The following is a 7,840-nucleotide window of genomic DNA, read 5'->3' as shown; positions in this document are numbered from 1 at the left end:
TTAAGAAACGAATTTGGAAGAATATTGAACAAACCTTTCAGTGGTCAATTGTTGAGACAGGAAGAATTGTGTTTTTTTAATATTTTTTTCTTTAATTTGAAATAAATAACACAAGTTTTGGTTTCTCTTTTGTTAGAATGGATAAAGTAACAATTGTAAGTCACCCTGGATAAGGGCATCTGCTAATAAATAGTAATAATAATAATAAAGTGAGGAAATAGTTTTGTTCATTACATTGCAGGTTTCTTATGAAATCCAGAAAGCATGGTCCCTGAGTAGGCTGGAACCACCAACCTTTCGGGCAATAGCCGAACGCGTTCCCTGATTGTGCTACAGAGCAGCTTCCTGAGCTGATTAATGTACCGATTACAGGAGTTCCCCGTGAGATGTTTCTGCCAGAATTCGATCCTTCGACAAAATAAAGAACTGACGGACATGAAATTACCGTTTTCTTTGACTCAGAACAGGCAAAGAGAATAGGAAATCGTTTTGCAAACTTGTGTTATTTACAAAACAACATGTACGTATATATACTGCCCTAAAACTGTATTAGAAAGAAAGAAAGAAAGAAAGAAAGAAAGAAAGAAAGAAAGAAAGAAAGAAAGAAAGAAAGAAAGAAAGAAAAAGCAAGCAAGCAAGCAAGCAAGCACGCATGGAAACGCCTTCATTGAAGACAGGGAACCTGAAACAAGTTATTTTCGTTAGTGACCAGAACCAGGATGGCCGAGTGGTTAAGTCGTTGGACTTAAGCTCCAATGGACGTATGTCCGCGTGGGTTCGAGCCCCACTTCTGGTAGATGCACTTTTTATTGATAAAAATCGTATAGAGCATCAAGGATGTTTGGAAGATGTCCTCCTAATATACTGTAGTGAGCACATTCAACACGCTATTGCTTCTGTAGTTTGGATTGGTGAATATGAAATCAAACCACTGTAACTTCTAATTAGGCTTATTAACATTCATAACGTGTCAAAGGAATCTGTCCTAGTGCAGTTAAAATAAACATCTGACACAGTTTAAACAGAGGCAGGTGTGTTCATTGTAGCCCACTTTGCCTTCCACATGATTACCACGACCAGCTCCCGGTTCTTTGGAACTGGTTTAATGTTAAACCTCAGAAACCGAACCATGTGTAGTCGTGGCCGAGTGGTTAAGGCGATGGACTCGAAATCCATTGGGGTCTCCCCGCGCAGGTTCAAATCCTGCCGACTACGTTGTGTTTTCGTGCTCTGGTGACTGGAATTATGACCGCACATTTATTTATAAAATTAAGCCAATACAATATGTTGATTGTATAGCCATCAAACAGAGATTGAGTGTATTAATACATTAAAGTGACTCCCAAATTAATTCTGCTCACTCATCAATGACATAGTTGGGTAATAAAGTCATATTAACCCTTCCATGCATGCGATTTTGAAAACAGTTATACACATACTAGTTTTGAAGAAATTTACAGTACGGCAAGTAATATAGACCTTTAAGCTTAACAGACCTATAAGAAATAAGAATAAGGACGTACAAAACGTGTACGTAGTCGGCAGGATTTGAACCTGCGCGGGGAGACCCCAATGGATTTCAAGTCCATCGCCTTAACCACTCGGCCACGACTACTTTATGCTCAGCAAAAGCGTGGCAATAGCAGATATCAAGATCTATAAACACATCACAGCCAAATAACAAATAGAAATAATGTTCGTTTTTAATAAAACATTGACTCGAAATCACAATCCCTGGTTTAGGAGGCCAGTGCCTTATCCTTTAGGTGACTAGGACACTTTCATATAGATAGCAGACAGCGTGACAATACAAGACCAGAGGAATGAAAGCAGTTATTTCCCTTTCATTTCATTGCCATATTATGTTGTGCATTTCAGAATATGCGGGAATCCTGAAAACAGCATTTTAATATGTGAACAAAGCTATCGGTCACTTTAAGGCTATGTGGTCCAGTGGTTAAAGAAATGGTCTTGTAACCAGGAGGTCTCTGGTTTAAATCCCACCTCAGTCACTGGCTCATTGTGTGACTCTGAGCAAGTCACTTAACCTCATTGTGCTCCGTCTTTCGGGTGAGACGTAATTGTAAGTGACTCTGCAGCTGATACATAGTTCACACACCCTAGTCTCTCTGTAAGTCGCCTTGGGTAAAGGTGTCTGCTAAATAAACAAATAATTAGCGCAATGTAATTTGTTAAGAAACGAATTTGGAAGAATATTGAACAAACCTTTCAGTGGTCAATTGTTGAGACAGGAAGAATTGTGTTTTTTTAATATTTTTTTCTTTAATTTGAAATAAATAACACAAGTTTTGGTTTCTCTTTTGTTAGAATGGATAAAGTAACAATTGTAAGTCACCCTGGATAAGGGCATCTGCTAATAAATAGTAATAATAATAATAAAGTGAGGAAATAGTTTTGTTCATTACATTGCAGGTTTCTTATGAAATCCAGAAAGCATGGTCCCTGAGTAGGCTTGAACCACCAACCTTTCGGGCAATAGCCGAACGCGTTCCCTGATTGTGCTACAGAGCAGCTTCCTGAGCTGGTTAATGTACCGATTACAGGAGTTCCCCGTGAGATGTTTCTGCCAGAATTCGTTCCTTCGACAAAATAAAGAACTGACGGACATGAAATTACCGTTTTCTTTGACTCAGAACAGGCAAAGAGAATAGGAAATCGTTTTGCAAACTTGTGTTATTTACAAAACAACATGTACGTATATATACTGCCCTAAAACTGTATTAGAAAGAAAGAAAGAAAGAAAGAAAGAAAGAAAGAAAGAAAGAAAGAAAGAAAGAAAGAAAGAAAAAGCAAGCAAGCAAGCAAGCAAGCAAGCACGCATGGAAACGCCTTCATTGAAGACAGGGAACCTGAAACAAGTTATTTTCGTTAGTGACCAGAACCAGGATGGCCGAGTGGTTAAGTCGTTGGACTTAAGCTCCAATGGACGTATGTCCGCGTGGGTTCGAGCCCCACTTCTGGTAGATGCACTTTTTATTGATAAAAATCGTATAGAGCATCAAGGATGTTTGGAAGATGTCCTCCTAATATACTGTAGTGAGCACATTCAACACGCTATTGCTTCTGTAGTTTGGATTGGTGAATATGAAATCAAACCACTGTAACTTCTAATTAGGCTTATTAACATTCATAACGTGTCAAAGGAATCTGTCCTAGTGCAGTTAAAATAAACATCTGACACAGTTTAAACAGAGGCAGGTGTGTTCATTGTAGCCCACTTTGCCTTCCACATGATTACCACGACCAGCTCCCGGTTCTTTGGAACTGGTTTAATGTTAAACCTCAGAAACCGAACCATGTGTAGTCGTGGCCGAGTGGTTAAGGCGATGGACTCGAAATCCATTGGGGTCTCCCCGCGCAGGTTCAAATCCTGCCGACTACGTTGTGTTTTCGTGCTCTGGTGACTGGAATTATGACCGCACATTTATTTATACAATTAAGCCAATACAATATTTTGATTGTATAGCCATCAAACAGAGATTGAGTGTATTAATACATTAAAGTGACTCCCAAATTAATTCTGCTCACTCATCAATGACATAGTTGGGTAATAAAGTCATATTAACCCTTCCATGCATGCGATTTTGAAAACAGTTATACACATACTAGTTTTGAAGAAATTTACAGTACGGCAAGTAATATAGACCTTTAAGCTTAACAGACCTATAAGAAATAAGAATAAGGACGTACAAAACGTGTACGTAGTCGGCAGGATTTGAACCTGCGCGGGGAGACCCCAATGGATTTCAAGTCCATCGCCTTAACCACTCGGCCACGACTACTTTATGCTCAGCAAAAGCGTGGCAATAGCAGATATCAAGATCTATAAACACATCACAGCCAAATAACAAATAGAAATAATGTTCGTTTTTAATAAAACATTGACTCGAAATCACAATCCCTGGTTTAGGAGGCCAGTGCCTTATCCTTTAGGTGACTAGGACACTTTCATATAGATAGCAGACAGCGTGACAATACAAGACCAGAGGAATGAAAGCAGTTATTTCCCTTTCATTTCATTGCCATATTATGTTGTGCATTTCAGAATATGCGGGAATCCTGAAAAGAGCATTTTAATATGTGAACAAAGCTATCGGTCACTTTAAGGCTATGTGGTCCAGTGGTTAAAGAAATGGTCTTGTAACCAGGAGGTCTCTGGTTTAAATCCCACCTCAGTCACTGGCTCATTGTGTGACTCTGAGCAAGTCACTTAACCTCCTTGTGCTCCGTCCTTCGGGTGAGACGTAATTGTAAGTTTTACAAACGTGTGTTATTTACAAACAAACAACATGTATGGATATATACTGCCCTAAAACATTATTTGAAAGAAAGAATGAACGAAGGAATGAACGAAGGAAAGACAGAATGAAAGAAAGCAAGCAGCACGCATGGAAACGCCTTCATTGAAGACAGGGAACCTGAAACAAGATATTTTTGTTAGCGACTAGAACCAGGATGGCCGAGTGGTTAAGGCGTTCGACTTAAGATCCAATGGACGTATGTCCGCGTCGGTTCGAGCCCCACTTCTGGTAGATGCACTTTTTATTGATAAAAATCGTATAGAGCATCAAGGATGTTTGGAAGATATACTATAGTGAGCACATTCAACACGCTATTGCTTCTGTAGTTTGGATTGGTGAATATGAAATCAAACCACTGTAACTTCTAATTAGGCTTATTAACATTCATAACGTGTCAAAGGAATCTGTCCTAGTGCAGTTAAAATAAACATCTGACACAGTTTAAACAGAGGCAGGTGTGTTCATTGTAGCCCACTTTGCCTTCCACATGATTACCGCGACCAGCTCCCGGTTCTTTGGAACTGGTTTAATGTTAAACCTCGGGATGCGATCCATGTGTATACAATTTATCCTATACAATATATTGATTTTATAGCCATCAAACAGAGATTGAGTGTATTAAAATTCATTTTTATGTTTCATTTTATACTGCACAATACATTAAAGTGACTCCCAAATGAATTATGGTCATTCATCAATAACATAGTTGGGTAATAAAGTCAGATTATCCCTGCCATGCAAGTGATATTGAAAAACGCTATACTCATACTCGTTTTGATTAAATTTACAGTACAGTAAGTAATAGAGACCTTTCACAGAACAGACAACAAGTCCTGCAACAAAGCAATTGTCCCGGTCGTTACAATATATATTTTTTAATTTGAATGTAAAAATATATGAAAGCATGATAACCTTTATGTACAAAAATCCTCACTAATATACAAATTGAACAAGAACTGTTGAATATTTATTTTCTTTTCATACAGTATTAAATGTCAGTATTTATATGATAGTGATAAATAAATAAATATCAAGATAAATAAATAACTACATAAATATCCCACACTACCTCTGCTCCCTCTAATCTGCCATATATTATATGGGAGTGAGAGTCACTTTGTAAAGTGTGATGTCATTGGGTGTTGTCTTTGGCTCCTCCCATCACACTCAGGATATCATTTGAAAGCTGAGTTGTCATATTGTCAGTGTGTTGCCAGCTGGAGAGGAGAACCTTGGTGCTGCTTTGAATGATAAGGTAAGACTTTGTGGATGTATTTGTCTATATCTATTTGTTGATATTCACAAATGCAAATATATAAATATATGATTGCAGCAGTGTGGAGTAGTGGTTAGGGCTCTGGACTCTTGACCAGAGGGTTGTGGGTTCAATCCCCAGTGGGGACACTGCTGCTGTACCCTTGAGCAAGGTACTTTACCTAAATTGCTCCAGTAAAAACCCAACTGTATAAATGGGCAATTGTATGTAAAAATAATGTGATATCTTGTAACAATTGTAAGTCTCCCTGGATAAGGGCGTCTGCTAAAAAATAAATTATATATATATGAGAAATATTCTGGAATATATTATTTTAAAATGTATAATTATTGCTATACTGTAGATTTTACATACATAGAGCAATACATATTTGTAATTCTCTCATAAATACACATTCTGTATAGAAAGACACTAAAATGCTCAAATGTTGCACAGAATGAATGTGTAGAAACACAAAAAGGCTTTAGTTTGAAAGCAGGGGAACTGCACTACTTTGCATAGCCCTGCTGCTAACCCTGCTAAGCAAATGGAAAATGCAAATCTCCTAGCTCCCCCTTCAAACAAATCAAATGCTTTCATAACACAAAACACAGGATCATTGATGTGTTTTAAAAACACTTATAAAAAGGTTACCACAGTGTTTGATTAAAGCATCTATCCTGAGTGATTTACCTGAAACTGACTCTAATATAATAGATGCTTAATAACTATGTTATAGAGTGTTAATAAAACATTGTAGATTGTTTACAACCATGCAATAGCCATAGACGGAATTACATTTTTATAAAGGGGACAGTTTTTAGCCACCTATTTTACTTTGGGATGTTTAAACGTAATTCCGTCTATGGCTATTGCATGGTTATAAACCATCTACAATGCTTTATTAACAATCTATAACATAGTTAAGTATCTATTATATATGTATAAAACATTAATAAGCAGCACTTTAATATAAAGTGTTACCCAAAAAACAAACAAAACACTCACGTTTCACAGCACAGGTTCTCCTTCTGGTCATTTAACATTCACAAAGGAACAGATCACATCACTACATCCCCTTTTTTATAATGTCACCCATGACCCCTTGGTCAACGAGCACATCTGCTCTTCCAATCCACGGATGCCATGCCGTTTCCCGTCCAGGTCATTGGTTTTGTGTACCGTAGCTCTGCCCCCTGTCTAGATGGCCGACTTCCACCTAACCCTGGGAATAAACTGTCGTGCCATTTAGTCCAGGGTATTCTGTTCCCTTTACACAGCGCTCTGGCAGGTCGAGAGGGAGATCTAACACCAAGAATCATTCGATCTCTGTCACAAACAAACAGGTACTTACTTTTTTTTCTACATTTCACGTATGAGTGTTGGGAACTACAAATTAAATGTGGAATGGTGCTTTTGGCTGATTTACTTTTGCTGTGCCAAAACCTACCCTGAAAACCCATAAACTATCTGTGCTGTATAGATAGTCCCATCATATCATCACTGGCAGTTCTGGCACTTTGCTGTAACTTGGCGCAAGGACCTACCATTCCTCTTGATAACGTGGTAGTGAAAATGCATCATATATATATATATATATATATATATATAACTGATGACAAGAAAACCTCATTCTAATCCCTGTGTGCCTTTGATTTCCTGCTGTACTATCCTTGCCATCATGACTTGAAATATTGAATTGTTTTAAAAAGCCCTTTTATTTAATTGTGTTCATTTTATTTTATTTAAGTTTTTTGTCCTGCTTCAAACTTTAGTTCAGAAGATATTACTATGAGAATACTGAGATGAGCTGGTCTGAAGCTCAGAGCTACTGTAGAGAGAAGCACACAGACCTGGCCACTGTGCGCAGCCAGGAAAGAGCAGAGCAGCTCTTAAATCTTGCAAAATATTCTACACAAGAGAATGCCTGGATCAGGCTGTATCATGACTAAGAGAACTGGCAGTGGTCTAACAGTGGTGGTGTCACCTACTACAACTGAACGGCAGGCCTCTTCTGTGCTGCTGTCAATCCAGCAGGCCAGTGGGAGGACGAGTCTGCAGTGAGAAGAGGGCTTCCAGTGGTACAAAGGTGAAGATCTGGCTGCTCCTATATTATATAAAGGTGAAGATCTAGCTGCTCCTAAATTATATAAAGGTGAAGATCTAGCTGCTCCTAAATTATATAAAGGTGAAGATCTAGCTGCTCCTATATTATATAAAGGTGAAGATCTAGCTGCTCCTAAATTATATAAAGGTGAAGATC

At 38.2% G+C, this 7,840-nt stretch overlaps 7 non-coding genes across 7 annotated transcripts; 5 read left to right on the top strand and 2 right to left on the bottom strand.

Annotated features, from left to right (window-relative positions):
* Positions 1–713: 713 nt before the first annotated feature.
* On the top strand, positions 714–796 carry trnal-uaa (transfer RNA leucine (anticodon UAA)). The gene has a single exon. It is a non-coding gene; the product is annotated as a tRNA-Leu (tRNA).
* Positions 797–1,133: 337 nt separating this feature from the next.
* Positions 1,134–1,215, top strand: trnas-cga (transfer RNA serine (anticodon CGA)). The gene has a single exon. It is a non-coding gene; the product is annotated as a tRNA-Ser (tRNA).
* Positions 1,216–1,533: 318 nt separating this feature from the next.
* Positions 1,534–1,615, bottom strand: trnas-uga (transfer RNA serine (anticodon UGA)). The gene has a single exon. It is a non-coding gene; the product is annotated as a tRNA-Ser (tRNA).
* A 1,286-nt stretch (positions 1,616–2,901) lies between these two features.
* On the top strand, positions 2,902–2,984 carry trnal-uaa (transfer RNA leucine (anticodon UAA)). The gene has a single exon. It is a non-coding gene; the product is annotated as a tRNA-Leu (tRNA).
* Positions 2,985–3,321: 337 nt separating this feature from the next.
* On the top strand, positions 3,322–3,403 carry trnas-cga (transfer RNA serine (anticodon CGA)). The gene has a single exon. It is a non-coding gene; the product is annotated as a tRNA-Ser (tRNA).
* A 318-nt stretch (positions 3,404–3,721) lies between these two features.
* On the bottom strand, positions 3,722–3,803 carry trnas-uga (transfer RNA serine (anticodon UGA)). Its single transcript has one exon. It is a non-coding gene; the product is annotated as a tRNA-Ser (tRNA).
* Positions 3,804–4,470: 667 nt separating this feature from the next.
* On the top strand, positions 4,471–4,553 carry trnal-uaa (transfer RNA leucine (anticodon UAA)). Its single transcript has one exon. It is a non-coding gene; the product is annotated as a tRNA-Leu (tRNA).
* Positions 4,554–7,840: the final 3,287 nt, after the last annotated feature.

This window comes from Acipenser ruthenus, chromosome 41 (assembly GCF_902713425.1).
Source record: "Acipenser ruthenus chromosome 41, fAciRut3.2 maternal haplotype, whole genome shotgun sequence".
In the NCBI taxonomy this organism is placed as follows: Eukaryota; Metazoa; Chordata; class Actinopteri; order Acipenseriformes; family Acipenseridae; genus Acipenser; species Acipenser ruthenus.
The sequence above is the reverse complement of the archived record's forward strand: the minus strand, read 5'-3'. Positions and strand labels throughout refer to the sequence as shown.